Source organism: Neolamprologus brichardi, chromosome 11 (assembly GCF_056152115.1).
Source record: "Neolamprologus brichardi isolate AB-2024 chromosome 11, ASM5615211v1, whole genome shotgun sequence".
Classification (NCBI taxonomy): Eukaryota; Metazoa; Chordata; class Actinopteri; order Cichliformes; family Cichlidae; genus Neolamprologus; species Neolamprologus brichardi.
Window position 1 is genome coordinate 23837269 of NC_142114.1, and position 15415 is coordinate 23852683.

The following is a 15415-nucleotide window of genomic DNA, read 5'->3' on the forward strand; positions in this document are numbered from 1 at the left end:
TATTTGGCTGAGCAGAACTAAAATACCAGCTTAAATCCTGCTGCTTTTACACACGCACTTACATAACGGTCAGCGATTCTTTGCGCACTCAACCTCTCACATGTTTAAGCTTGCTGCGGGAGATTTCACTTGTCACGTTTGAATAGTAAGCTAATGAGTGATAAGACGATGTCAGAGGAATTGGTGCGGAATTAATCGTCACTCACCAATCAGTACTGCTGCTCTCTACACACCGTTCGCGCGACCGCAAAGTGAAAGTGAAAGCAAAAAGCAAGCGCAAATTCAAACGCGATTTCAATATGTCACATATTGACAGTGGCTCATCGATGCCAATGACATAATTACTCAGCTACATTGGCGAAAAAATGCAAAAGCGTAGACATATATTTTCCTTCATACGATAGCCCGACGGGCAGGGCTGAGTTAGATTTTGGTAGCCCGACTGGAAAAATCGCTAGCCCCGGGACGTCGGGCTAGCGATTTTGCGAGCCCTGTGGACTCAACATATTTAAACCTCTAATATCAATGAACATTTGATTTAAATCCATAAACTGGAATACTTCTAATGAGTGAAACTTTATTGAATAAGGTCAACTTGATCTGTATTGTCTTGCTTCTGACTTTAATTCAAAACTTAATGCTTTCATACTCACTCCAGTGTCCTACTGATGTTTAAAGGAAATAAAAAAACAAGTGTCCTAGTTTGGATTTCTGTCTCATAGTAATGGACCTTGCTTTCATAGCATCACAAAATCAGCATTTTATAACACAGCTGGAATTGAAGGTTCCTGACTTTGCCAGAAATCCAGTAAGAGCAGCAGATACCAGGAGGATTACTGAGAATCAGAATCAACAATGGCCAGCAATCCACAGCATTATATTTAGCTTAGATTAAGGCTTCTCTGTTGAATGACTCAAGCTGCAGTCTCCTTTGTGCACACTGATGGTTCACTGGAGGTCTATCTGGTATTGTTGCCAGAGAACTCTGAGAACAATCCCTCGCAAAAAGATTAAAAAGGAAGAAGCAAGCAGAAAAAAAAGATGAAGTTGGGACATGGATCAAGGAGCACACCTACAAGACCGGAGGAAGCTACAAGAGGGAAAAAAAAAAAGATGTATAAGAGAAGAGATTTTTGTTTCAAATGTCATGCATCTGTTTTAGGAAAGTGTACTACCTCAGATGCATCATTCAGTATTCAGAAACACGGATCATTCTGCCTCCAGAAACAGAAATGTTTCATAATCAGAAGTCTTTTGCTGACTCAAAACTTGAACGTTAACTCATACCTTAAGTTGCTTTTGCCAGGAACTGTTTTGTTAAAGTGAACGCCAGATTTTTCAAACTCTTCGCCTTACAGAAGGAAGCAGTTGAAAGGGGTAAAAAAAAAAGAGAGAAAGAAATAAAGTCACTTGTGGCTTTCATGGTGCCGTCTGAATAGTTGAATTTACTATACATTTTTAACCCTGAACTATTTTGCATTTGGTAGTGGCGGGGGGGGAATCATGCGTGAGTTCATTGTATGAACGATAAACTTGAAGTGACACAACCGCCTTGATGATATACCGTGATTTCCATACTCTAAATTTTAAACCCACTATCTTGGCTTCAACCTTGTAAGCTTGATTTTCATAAACTTCATAGGTGCAACAGACTAATAACATACAACACTGGAGCACAAACCTCTTGGACAGGATGTTCTAGACAACACTCTACATTATTTGTAAGATAATTCCATTAAAATGCTCCAAAAGGCAGCAATATCACAAAGACTTTTTAGAGGTTGAGTTCAATAACCTAAATTAGAGGATGAAAAGCCTAGCAGAAAGCTCTGGGCTATAGCTGCCTGTGCTAGTATGTCCTAAGTTTAAGCACCCCATAAGGTTGATCTGAAGAGAGAAACTAGCTAAAAAGACCAGACAACTTTATTGTACCAGGCTGTGAAGAGGACACTGGGGGATATTTTGTTTGGGCTTCCCCACATTCCTTTAGTTTCTACCTTTAGGGAACTCCATGATTACAAACTGATTAAGTTTTTGGTTTTCATTCCTGCTATGTTTTGTCTTTGCTGTTGGTGGCTCAGTTTAGCTGTCATGTTACCAAAAGGTCTGGGTATCATCACTGATAAATGACGTGAGATTAACTTGGTCCTTTTTGACGATTCTAATCAGAGTCTGTGAAGGCTGTTAAAAACATGGGGATCTGAGTTGGTGGCACAGATCTGTGTGGTCTCAATTGGGATTGGAAAGAAACTGTGACTCCAGTCAGCATTTTTTTTTTTTTTTGCCAGTCACACCAAGGAGGGAAAAATGTGATCTTTGTAAGACGGGGGGGAAGTAGAAATTGGGAGACTCTCAGTTGTCAGTTGTGAATGCAACCGAATTGCTGTGCCACCATACTGACGGGGTTACGATGGCGTGAGAGCAGGGGCTGCTGGCCAGCACTCCAGCACAGCTGAAATAGCAAGCAGCAAGAGCCAGGAGCTGAAACGCTACACCCAGGCTTCTCACACTCTCCTCGTCTCTCACTAAGCCTCTCTCCTTCTTTCTTTTTCCCATTCTTTTTCGTGCTCTTTCGGTCTTTCCCTATCATCTTTCTTATTTACTCTGTCTGTCTTTAATCTGAAATCTTGCCATTTTCTTGCTCTTCGTCATTATCATCTAGCCTCTATCTCATCGCCCATTCTCCCCACTCTTAATCAGACACCTCCCACACCTCTCATCCACTTCCAGTAAAGCCCAACGAGAGGTTACGGCCTCATTTGAATATATGAATGCATAACAGCCTCCTCCTTGCTGGGGCGTGGCATCGTTTTACAGTCACACAGCTGTGGCAGTGTTATGGGACCATCTGCACAAGGCTCATTAAGATAGCCATAAGCTAATGTGGAGAAAGAATATGCATGGAGGGAGGGAGGGAGGGGGGGTGTTTATTCATCCTTGTTCCTCTTCTTTTTCTGTAGAACAGCCTTACCCCAGTTGGGATTATTTCCAGAGAGAGAAGTAGAAGTAGAGGAAGGAGGAGCTTGAAAAATCCCCTTTCCACTCTTCCAAAGTTGCACACTTCCTTCTGCTTGTGTATTTGCATGTGATGTCGTTATGGCTTCAGGCGTGTGTGTGTGTTTATGCACAAACACTGGTATCTGTCAGTGATTGAGAGCATGAGGTTCAAAACATATCTTATTGAAACTGTGCTGCTTCATCTTTTTATGACGTTTAAGATTTTATACTGTTTTACTAAGGGGAAGTGTAATGGAGCAGAATTTACCTTGTGAGGCAGCGGAGGTCTCATGAGATCATGATCATGAGAAAATCCATTAGCTACACACCTGAAGAAAAACCAAGTCACTTCTACTCAATCATATATGGGGAACTACTAGCCAGTAATGGTGTAGCTACAGGCATAGTATAGGTTTGATAATTGGATAATCCAGTTACCTGCCATACATTTTCTGAAAGTGTTGGATAATTGGATAAATTCATATCCTTGGACTTGCTAGTGTTTTTTTTAACCTTATTAAAACATAAAATACAAATCAAATTGGCAAAAACAAAGCTAGCTTTTGTTAAAATGTGAGACTTATTCATATAAATCTGGTTTTAATTTAGTATTAATATTAAACTTTTAGAAAACTTTTCCAATGTGAAGTTTAAAATTAGTAAAATTACAGTTTGAAGGAGTAGTTTGTCTTTTTTTTTTGGGAGGGGGGGATTTCCAGTTAAAGGACAGAATGATTAGTACTTTCATACCACCTCTGAAGTTCACTGTAGGAGACTGGCTAAAACTACAGGAAGTGAATAAGATTTTCCCACGTGATGATGAAGATGGTGAGATTTGGTTAAGAGATAATGGGTAATTAAGCTATTTATGCTTTAGTTGCACACTTTTTGTAATCATTGGGTTTAAATACACTGTGGGGGATTGATGTATAATATACTGTCCATGATAATTAATTTTAAATCAAGTTCAGGAGGTGCTGATGCCAGCCATTCTGTAATAACACTTTTGCACAAAGGAACAGTTTTTGATGCTGCTCTTTTGCTTGGATCTTTTTGTAAGAAAATAGTATTTCTCTTGTTTTTGGAGCTATTAGAAAGGTCTTAAAAGTCACTAAATTTGTTCTTACAAAAGCTTCAGATACCCTGATGGCTTTTCTAAGTGCAGCTGAAATCAATGTCTCTTTTCTGATGCACAAACCCAGCTCACGGCGTCAGCGAGGAGTGTTTTCGCGGGCAAAAGCACAGCCGTGTTTTCAGTCGATAGAGAGTGTACTTGTTTTCTGGCGGGCCGTGTCAGTGCAGGCATTAGATAACGTTTTATTTGATGGTGTTCAATGGCTGACTCGTCCTCACCTCTCGCCCAGGCCTCTCCTGCTCTCCAGCCCACATGCGCTCCCATGTAAAGCCAAACACACAGACATCCACCCACTGACTCACACACACGCACACTCGCAAACACACACTCCCGCTCTCTCTGCATCCTTCCTCTGGAGGATTCTGGCAGTTGTTTATGTTATTGAACTGGTTATCACATTACAGCTGGAACACCACCAGGCTCAGAGAGAAAGAGTCCTCCCGCTCTCTTAAGAAATAAAAGAAAGGCGGCGAGAGTGCAAGGGAAAAACAAGAGCAGAGGGAAGACTAGATAAGAATATGTTCAAATGCTTTTGCAGTGCACTCATCAGCATCACCATGTTTCTTTACTTGTTCTGTGGAAACAGAAACCATGTCTGTCTGTGATCTTTCCAGAATACTTTAACTACATTTATTAGTGATTTCACAACAGCGTTTAACCTCCTCTAAACTGGATAAACTCTAAACTGGATAACCAGATGTGTGACTAACTGAATTGCCACTGCAATAGTTAAAGTTCTAATGAGTTTATCCACTGGTTAGTTGTTATGGCCAGACTGTAATTAACGACAGAAGAAGCAAAACTGGAATTCTGTATTAGTGTCTGATGTCAAAGCAACAGATTTTGATTATTCATCACCCATCCAGCCATCCTTCCTAAGTAGCTGTAGACCTATAATTATATCCAGCTGCTTTTCTATGTGCTTGCAACTGTCATAATTCACATACAACAGATACAGCTCAAAAATATTATTGTATTGTACTGTAGTTCGTATGTGTACTGAGTATGTGTGTCAGAAAAGTTGATACTCTGATGCTGACTTATATTAAAATTTGTCAGATTAGATACTCAGTTGCCACAGTATGAATACCAGGAGTGACACCTTTGCCTCCTCCTGCTGACACAGAACTTCATAAAACGCTGCTGCAAGAAGGCCCATAACCCTTTCCCTCACTAGCAGCTGAACACATGAACAGTGGGGCAGTAATCTTGGCAAAGCATCTTAAAGACTGAGGGGCTTTCACATAGGATGCATGTGCTGTGTTGGACTCTGCAACCAATTCTTTTCTATGCACTGCGCAATAGCGGCACCCTGCTGTGTCCAGCAAAGCACAGCACAAGTGGGCTGCCTGTGGAACACTTGTGCATCACACCATTTGCTATACATTCAATAGAAATGCAGAATGATATGGAGCAGGCATGATTAGTACATGTAAAAATCACGAGTGGCTACAAAAAAACACATAGTACTCCCCCCACCCCTCAGTCAGTGCACGTCGCTTCCTTTATGAAAGCGACTTGGTAGCTCAGTAAAGCTTTCGTTTCAATAACATAGGTTAAACAGTCATCATAAATGTTAACCTGGCCAGCACACACGCTAACGTTAGCCATTGGTGGTAACTCACATTAGCCGGCTAGGGGGTATAGCTGATAATATAATGATAACATTGATGTCTGAATTGAGCAGCTCTTTATCAGTTCTGTCACTTGTTAATTTTCTCTTAAAGTTCCTGATCGAAGCCTGAGAAAAGTCTACCAGCTATCTCATAATCTATCTTATGTGTTCTTCTCCTATTAAGTTATACAATCAAATATGGCTGAATGTTGGTAAATAACTCCCTGTTGTAGTGGAACCTTTTGGATGAAAAAACTCTGCACTAGAAGTTATGGAAACTTCTTTTCTGCTCTGTTTTGCACACCCAGCAAGAATACATAATCCAGATATGTGTTTTTTCTTTTTCTCTTTCACCCCATGGTTTCTCATCCAATCCAAAGAAGTGCTGCGCTTTCAAATCCCCTCTCTTCTTTCCAGCTTTCCTCCTTTTTACAAACAGATACTCGTCCTAAATATCTCAGCTGCGCTTCACCACAATTCACTTTGGAGAGAACTATGTCTGACAAAAGCGTTTGGAGAATGTTCAAGAGGGGTGGTATCTCCAAATTCCTGAATAAGGCTTGTGTGACGGAGCTTTTCTGTCTCCATCAAAGGAAGAATTGCATTGTGTGGCTGCAGAATCTAAATGCCCGAAAAGTTTCTCTCTCAACAATCGAAAGAATATTAATACTCTGTGATAGTAAACTGAGTTGAAGTTGTTCCTTGACTTTAATGTGACCTTAGGATTATAAGATCCACATACAGTCAAACTGTTTTTACACAGTGGTGATTGAAGTGAAAACCAGGGTTATTGTGGGTTAAAATGATTATGGATTAACATGACAGCATGGTTTTCTCCTCGCTGTAATGCCAGCACCAGCTTCACTGAAGCAAGGCAAAGGAGCTTAGTGCTTTTAGCCCGTAGTTCTCTTCTCTGGTAGCATCTGTTGTTACAGTCGGACAGAGCAAACACACACTCGAACCACTCAAACACATGCTGAAGGGTCATAAAGCCCTGTTTTTAATGTACTGAGGGGGAGACAGAGTGTGTGTCTGTGAGAGTAGGTGGGTGATACAGTATGAAGTAAGGGTTTTCACAGAGGACAATTCCTCTGGAGTCACAACAGGTGTGTGCGTCTCTGTGTGTGTGGATTGCAAAGGGGGAATTATGAGCCGGGTACTAAAAGGAGGAGGGGTGGGTTAGAGGACTTATGAAGGGTCCCCTCTGCCCCACCTGTAGCCTGTCAGCTGTTGTAAGCCTGTTAAAACGTCAGCTGTTTCTGAGGAGAAGTGTGTGTATGTGTGTGTGCGCTTGTGTGCGTGTCTGTTAGTCAATGTCAGGGAGCTTGTGGAGGTTGGGGGGGAGGGCTGGCTCTGTGTGGCTCTCACCGCCCCATTGCACATCAAACGTCTTGTCCCCTCTGGGGATTTGTTAGCGCACAACACAGCGGCTCATGCTTACGTTGTGTGCCATGATGGTCTCGTCTTACTTTGCCTCTTTTCTGTTCATTGCACTTTGACTCAATTGTTCAGTTAAAGAAAAAAAATCAGAATCAGAAAGCATCTCTGCAATAATGTCTCTATTTTGTCTCTTTATGAGCAGCAAGTTTGATTCCTTACATGACAGATGTCTTTTTTTTGTTTTGTTTTTTTGCAATTGAACCAAACCCTAAAACTTTAAATATAATTAAGATCTTACTGTACAAAAAATGAGTCCAAAAGAATCAGTCATGATCAAAAAACTTCAAGTTTAAATGTTAGGAAAGTAATTTTCAATATTTAGTGCTATCTAAACTTTTATTTGTTAGACAGCAAGAAGAATGTGGTAGCAACTTTCAAAGGTGTGACTCATGACCTGACAGCGTGGTCCTAGAGCTAAGCAGACTGTGTTTCAGTTTGACATTGTGGAAACTTTGATAGCGCTTTGGTTTCAGCTGTTGGCTCTGACACTGATCTTTCAGTGTCGAGAAGTAATTTTGACTATGTCAGCTAACTTCCACTCTTTCATCTTTGTGCTTGATAGAATAGCTGCATGTATCATTTAAAAAAATATGGTAAATTAAATCACATTTAATGTTCATCTTGAACTGCTTTTCTGTTTTCCTTTATTCTTTCTGTTTGGCAGTAGTTGCGTGTTGATAGATTCTTTGTGCAAGGGGGCTTATTTTGTTTCGTTTTCCCCTAACCAATCAGTAGCAAATGAACCGTCAAACCACAGCTGAAGAAACTGTTTTAGTAGTTTCTAGGAGCAGTAACCTTTGAGATCTAAGCTGATTTGAATGCTCCTGAAACACTTATCACTATTTTATTTTCACATTACTATATCTCTGCTTATCCTGATGTAAGAAGACATTGTTTACATTTGGCCCAGTAAATTCAGATTGGTTCATTTTTATTATTGCTCCTGCTATTGGTATGGAGGGCCAGGCCACTATATCAGCCAATTTTAGCTTATTGTCAGTCCAGGTGGCATGAAATAATCCTCTCTGTGTTTGGCAAAAGGCTTTGTAACACTTCAAACATTTCAGTAGTACAATTACAGGTAATTATATGGCAGCATGTAGTGTTTACCACAGGCATGCTTTACTTGTTTCTCCAAAGAGGATCTTGTTTTGCGGTTACACCAAGTCCAAAGCATGGACTGCAGCTCTGCTCTGGAGATCTGGAGGGCTCCTCTAACCAGAACCTGCAGCAGGTGGGGGCTGGTTTATGTGCTCACTGCAGCTCAAAGCAGAACAAAGACTGCCATTAGCAGCTGCAGTGCAAAGCGGTGTATGAAGTTGTGAGATTATCCACAGGCTGAGAGAGTCACAGAAGAACCAGCCCACACCACACCCCACGCCTCCATGTGCTCTGATTTTTTTTTTCTTCTATTCACTCAGCTGATGGTCTTCCAAATAATAATTAACATTAAGTACAGACATATAATAAGCTCAAATTCCCAAGTCACCAACATCACTAACAACCAATTGTATAGATTACAGGAGGTCAGAGCAAGTGAGCTTTGAAATCTGTGGTAATAAAGGTCTCTTGTTGCGTAGAATGACCATTTAGGAGATAATTTTCCTCCTCCAGACCTCTCGATCTCAACAGCTCTTTGAAATTAACATAGGTGATCTTTTGATTCCAGACGTCTGTTTTTTTTTGTTTTTTGTTTTTTTTCTTCAGGGCGTAAGCTGAATGTCTGTTGTCCTGCACAATGCACTATGTCATGCTGGCGTGGGAGTCACAGGTGTTGAGTGATTTATGGCTTTAATTTACTTGATAGATTAAAATATGATAAAGTTTCACGCACAGGTCATTAATTAGAATAACTGAGCCAGCTGTAATTTTACTTTAAATCGCTTGGCAGGGACATGGAAAAAGCTTACTACTACACTTTACATATTAAAATGTATACTGTACACAGGAAGGCATGTTGTTAGTCAACAGGGATTGATTTCCCTTACGAAGGCAATGGTACTTCATTGATTACTCCATAAAATAAGCAGAAATCAGAGCGCTGCTTAATTTAGTGCTTTGTGTTATATTAAAGACAGGTTCAAAGGGGAGTTTGATGTTAATAATCTGTCCCTAAAACTGTTCCTGTGTTGGACAGTGACAGCCTGGAAAAGCGGTGCGCTTGGAGCTGCAAAGAGAGGCTTTTATGGGGTGGGGGGTGGGGTGGGTTGCAGCCTTTGTGGAGCCAGCTGAGTGAGGCAGACAGTTGAAGGGAACAGGTTGCTGCGTCTGTTGGGGCTTGTCTTGCTGCTCTTGACTCTTAACCTATAGCTGCGACATCTCCAGGGGCTAGGAGATACCAAATTTCCCCAGATTGAGTGAGCAAGGGCTTGATTAGATAAAGACAAATACAATACTGGTCGGTACTGTGACATACAGCAGTCCCTAAAGGTGTTCCAGTGCATTCTCGTGCTATTTTTAAGTAGCTCACATTCTGTGTGTAGTTTAGATTTATTTCTTTGAAAATTTTATAAGCTTATCCAACCATGGATATGCCTGAAACACCTCAGTGGGTGGCCGCTTCTCCCTACTTTTCCCTGACATGTTGACAGTGCTGGTGTACAGTCACTCCTGCTCTGGTGTATGTTCAGAAGAGTAAAGCAAAAGATGGGATAATTTTCATGGAAAAATATTGGCAGATACAATCTGTGGGCTACATCGTTGAGTCATTGCAGAATTTTTTACACACGCCCTTACCAAAACCACTGACGATGCCAATTCTGACACCAGAGCCAGTGAATTTATGGTGTTGTGGTTGGTTGTAGACTGGACATTGACACTACTTTGGTAGTGCCCAAACTACCTCAAGTAGATCCTTCTGATGCAGAGAAGCTCCATGGCTTATCTCTGAAGATGTCCACAGAGGAAGTGATGACTTTAATATCGCAGCTAGCAGAGACCATGGAAAGTCATTTAGGGACTTCAAGCAATTGCTGGCGACGCAAAGTGTGCAGGTCCTGAGTTAAACTTTTTTATGACTTAAAGGTAAGAGATTGAAGCGACTGCTAGTGAGAGTGCAGGATACCATTGATTGACATATAGCAAAGTTTTAAATATATTAGAGGGTTACCTAGGCGACTGGAGCCTGGAATGTCTGCTAAAAGCCAGCTGTCAGCAACAAAGCAATGCATGATGAACGAATTACTTCCTGTGTGGACGCGCCTTAAGGGTGAGCTCAGGGCCCTATCGGAGCAAGCTCACTTCTGCAACTTCTGTATCTGTGATCTACGTGGCCGCATGTGAGAAAAGGATGGGAGGCAGACTGATCAGTAAATGAAAAGCATTCCCTTTGAGCTCAGCCACAACAAACTGGAACAGTGATCATATCCGTCTGGATTCTGTACAGAACTCCTCCAGCTTCATTTAATTAATTACATTTTTAAAATTTTTGCTAATCTAATGTGTTTCAGTTGGAACTTGCTCATTTTGAAGGCAGTTTTGAATTAAAGTAGAACTCTTAAATACTAGAGTGCCAAACTGGATTTATTGATTTATTAAGTGGCAAACAATTACTTGCTTTACTAATCATTTTATCTTTTTCGTAACTTCTTGACTGATATATTGATTTACATTGTTAAACTGCACATCTTTATTGGTCCCACAAAAAGAGACGTCAATGGCTGCGGGAATTCTAACAACAGATTTTAACTGTTTTTGTCATTATGATCTCAACAATTAACCAGTTTATTATGACATAAAAGGATTTAGCAGAGTTAATGGTTTTGCCTCATTGTTTTGTACTTCTTCATTTGCATCACATCCCTATCTTAATGGCTAAAATCAGATGCAAAAAAATGAAAGCAAATTCAATGTGCTTATCTTATATTTTCTGAATAGACATACATGAAAATAAATGGTGAAAATTGAATTGAAATTGGTTTGATCCACTCAAGATGCTTTAGGGCATCTGAAAACCTGCTGGTTTGAAATCACTAGATTTCTAACATGAAATGTAAGTAAAACGAAGATTGGCTCTGGATGCTGGCACAGATAATGTGGAGTAATTAGACAGCCTCATTGTTTGGATGAGTACATTCTGTTGGAAATGTTCATCTTCTGAGCTTTATTATGCTGTGAGATTTGTCGTAAGGATGTGAAAATGTGGAAAATTCCTTAATAATGTAGGTCACATGCGAGAAAATAGCTCACACTAGTGCCACACCAAAGAAAAGCTTTGTCATTTTTTTTTAATTTACCCCATCCTCGGGAGGGAGGCAGATTTGCATAATCAGGGTATTCACTGTCAGACCCTTGAAAGCATATCATGCTTATTCACAAACCTATTAGTCATTTGGTACAAAGACAAAGTACCAAATAAGCTTGTCTTCAACAAAACCTCTTGAGTTTTTCTTTGTCATAGCACATCACTCAGGTGGCACACCTTTCACATTGAACAATACGCAAAAACAAATCTTTTTGCCTTCTCTGCAGCTGTTCCAAGGATTTGCAGTTACATGGATGGATGTTTATCATTGCATGAGCTGAAGCTTATATGCTTTTGTGTTTCCTTTAAACATAAATACACTTGCCTCTGGGCAAAGGAGCTGCTTTCTTTTACTGCTCTGCTAAAGAGGAGAGAATAGATATCCTTTGCTTAGTGTTTGTGCCTCCCCCACCTCTCCTCAGTGCCGGATCCCCACCACATGTAGCCAGCACCACACAGTCTTGGCCCGCGCTTGCAGTCAGTTGTCAGTGAGAGCGGAGGTAGGCTCATAGATCCCCATTTTAGGCTCCGGGCCAACACCGTGTGTTCAACATGGAGAGCCCCCAGGCAGTCGTGCACACGGATGACAAATGTGGATGGCAAGCGGGGGAAAAACCTGGAGAACGGGGCAGAAAGATAAGGCCATCTGAGCAACCGTGTTTGTTGTCGAAGTAATTGTGCCCTCAATACTCTGACATTAGGATTGTTGGGTTTAGTAGTGGTGTATATTTTCCTAACCATGGGCAGATTTCCTGCTCCAGATACACAAAGGGAAAACATTTTTTCTTCTCTCCTCTTACAGATTTAGCCATATAAGTTACTGCTGCAAGATGAATATGGCCTTTGGAATTTTTGCCCCTTGCTTAACCCGTTGGGTTCTTGGCACATACGTGCCTGCACCCATACATGTATTCACTGTGTGTGGAAACTCAATGACACAACTGTTTAGCAGACTCCTGGCCTCCCATTTCCCACACCCTCCGGCCCCCCTTTGGAGATTTCAAGGTCAGGAAAGGGCACGGGCTGAGATTCATGTCTTGGGAAGCAGAGTCGCTGTTGCAAAAAAGTCACAGAGAGCGAAGCGCTCCTTTTACAGTGGTCGCTGTCAAACAACCGTATCTTACCAAGATCAGATCTTCTAGGATTTGGATATGGCATCAGATCAGAACCGTCAGCAGTGGTCCACATTGGAGATGACGGGGAGGTGGAGATGTTGCAGTGTAGCTGTTTAACAGCAGAATTTCAAAATCGCATATTGAACGGTAGGGCAGAAGGGCACAAGACATTACCGGTGTGTTGAATTCTCCGACAGCTGAGCATTCGAGCATATGTGTGTATTGCATTGCATTGCCTTTGTGTGGGTGTAAGTGTCCAGATTTTTGGGGGGTGGGGTCCTCAGAGAGTCCAGAGGATCAAAAGGTATGTAGGCAGCTGCCACCCTGTTGCTAGCAGCTCATGATCCAAATGGAAGATGTATAGACACACGTGCACGAGGGATAGACTGGTGTGCAACAAGGATCTCACACCCTCAGTTAGGCAGCTAATGACTCCCTTACTCATTTGGGACACATACATATAGCAATATTCTGTTTAGCCTATAAACTGGGAATTACAATAAACACTATGTCAGAAGCTTAGTAAAATTAGGTTGTTAGTTATCAAAACACAAGTTATTAACTTTTGCATTTATCAGCTGACAATTTCAGCATTCCAACATGTTTTTTTTGGGGGGGGGGCATTTCTCAGTTTTATTGTCTTTCATGCACTGCCAACAAACAATCTCACTGTATTATTTTACCATAGTGGAGCAGATCAGTCTGGCTGTGATGATCATTAAAGTGAAAGTTTGAGTAAAATAATCAGATCAGATATGAGATAATAATAATTTTATGCTGAGCAAAAATGCAGATTTTTTTTGATAGTGTACTGCACTGTTTTTTTTGTTTTGTTTGTTTTGTTTTGTTTTTTTTTTGCTGTGGCATATAATGTCAAGTTTCATATTTTATCAGTTTAAACTTAAAGGAATGAGATTTATATTTAGAAAATAATCTGAAAAATAATTGTTCAATTAGTTATAATTCAATAAAGTTAAATATTGACCTACTAAACAATTGGAAATGCAAGGATTTGCAGTAAATGTGCTGAAATGTGGAAAAAAAAATTCTTTAAAGAGCTGACCAACACACACCTCATTTGCTAACATAGACTATGATGAATTGGTGGCAGTTGCTGAAGGCATATTAGGGCAAAGGGTGACCTGGGAGGGGTTTATGGGTAGAGAGGGGGATGAGTATACTGTTTAATTGTGAGGAGTGAGGTAGAGTGACTAGAAGCAGCAGCAGAGGAGGGGGCTTGGTGGTGCTTGGGGTCCAGTGAGAAGGGTAATTTGGGGCGTCCAGAGTGAGGTGTTCCACCAGCAGTTGTCACTTCGGCAGTCGATGGTGGGTGGAGTGGCACATGTGCTGCTCTAAGCTGGACTTTCTTTCTATTCAGGACTTTGTATACCTCTGCAATCTTTGACTTGGACTACTTTGGAACTATTGACCTCAACATTGTGTTTTGTTTTCTGCTGTGTCATAGAACTTCCAAAACAACTTTTTGGCACCAAAAATCTTCGCTGGTAAGAGCAGTCGATAGAGATGTTACAGTTGGTTTGATTAAATTGATTTGATGTGAAATGGAATGCTATGTTTTTTAAAACCATGAAGAGCAAAAGTCGTTTTTTTTCTTTTAAGATTTCACATTAACTCGTCTCTGTTTAAAAGTCATGTTTTAGCTGAAGTTCTGAAAAAAATGTTTTTCATGAACATTCAGAGATTTCTCGGGTCTCTAATCAGTCCAGGAAGCAATCAGTAGGTCCTTACGAGGTAGATATGGAAGAGTGCGAGGTGACTTGCTGTGTGGCCGGCTGTCCTTTGTCAGCTGCTGAACTGACATCTACCCAAGTCCCAAATGTGCTGAGAGAGGCTCAAGAGTGGAGGGAGGGTCTGTTGTAGTGATTTATGGTCGAAAGCTTGTGTTGTTGCGAAGCTCATAATGTCACACCTGCTCTTTTTCTTCCTTGAATTGAAGGCTTACATGACCATTAATGGTGAGTTGAGTGCCATGACGCTTGTGCCCTTGACACCTGTTAAAACTATGTTCTGCACTTTACGTATGGTGAGATATATCGCATTGAATACAGCTGCTGGGGTTCTTTAACATTTGCGATTACCCTGTTTTCACTGTGCTTTTTCCCAAAAAAAGAAAAGAAAAACACAAGGTTAATAGCAGGAGGTTGTTTTATCCTAGAGATAATAGGCTTATTTTGATTTCCAGGCTTAAATTGATTTGTCTGCCTTTGTGTTGTTTGTAGAAAAAGAAATTACATCAGGAATTTGAAGGGTCTTGTTCTACAGATGGGCGATTATTACATGGATCGTGCGCTGCACTGCTGTTGCTTGCTCCATAGTGATCATCATTTAATTTTGGGATGATGACAGGAAATACGTTTTCCTTTCTCAGCATGGTTATGATGTTTTTTTCTCATTTCTACAAGTTTTATTGAGTTGCATTGGTGCCTTCTGCTTTTTAAACCAGTCGGAACAAGAGCGGATGGACTTGCAGGTCTCCAAGCAGCTGCTCCGCACTTGTTTTGAAAGGTTTCTTGACAACAAAGCCGACCTGGCTCGATCTCCTGTGACTAGATTGAAAGATGCCTCTCTGAGCTGAAGGAGCTTGTGCTTTCTAATGACCACACACACACAAGCAAAGCAATCATGACTGAGTCTGTGTATATCTGTTACCAAAAATGTTTTCTATAGGGAGAGTGAAATTGTTGAAAGGACTACAGTTACTTCTTAGAACAGTGGTGTTTGTGTGTGTGCGCCACACTCCGTGGAGTGTTTATTATTACTGAATACCTTTAGCATACTTGCGGTGCCCACATTACACAGTTAATGACAGATAAATAAACATAACGTTTGTGGTGGATGATAAAAATAGG

General features: G+C 40.9%; 1 protein-coding gene across 8 annotated transcripts in view; it reads left to right on the forward strand.

Moving 5' to 3' along the window:
- The window catches only part of mef2d (myocyte enhancer factor 2d), a 101705-nt gene that overhangs the window by 14404 nt on the left and 71886 nt on the right, over nucleotides 1-15415 (forward strand). For 6 of the 8 annotated variants that reach the window (XM_087848396.1, XM_035908090.2, XM_087848397.1 and 3 more), the window contains exon 1: nucleotides 13754-14050. The exons of the other annotated variants lie outside the window; for them this stretch is intronic. The gene's annotated coding sequence lies outside the window, so the exon portion shown is untranslated. Of the gene's footprint in view, nucleotides 1-13753; nucleotides 14051-15415 lie in introns of those variants that run through there. 8 annotated transcript variants of the gene reach the window in all.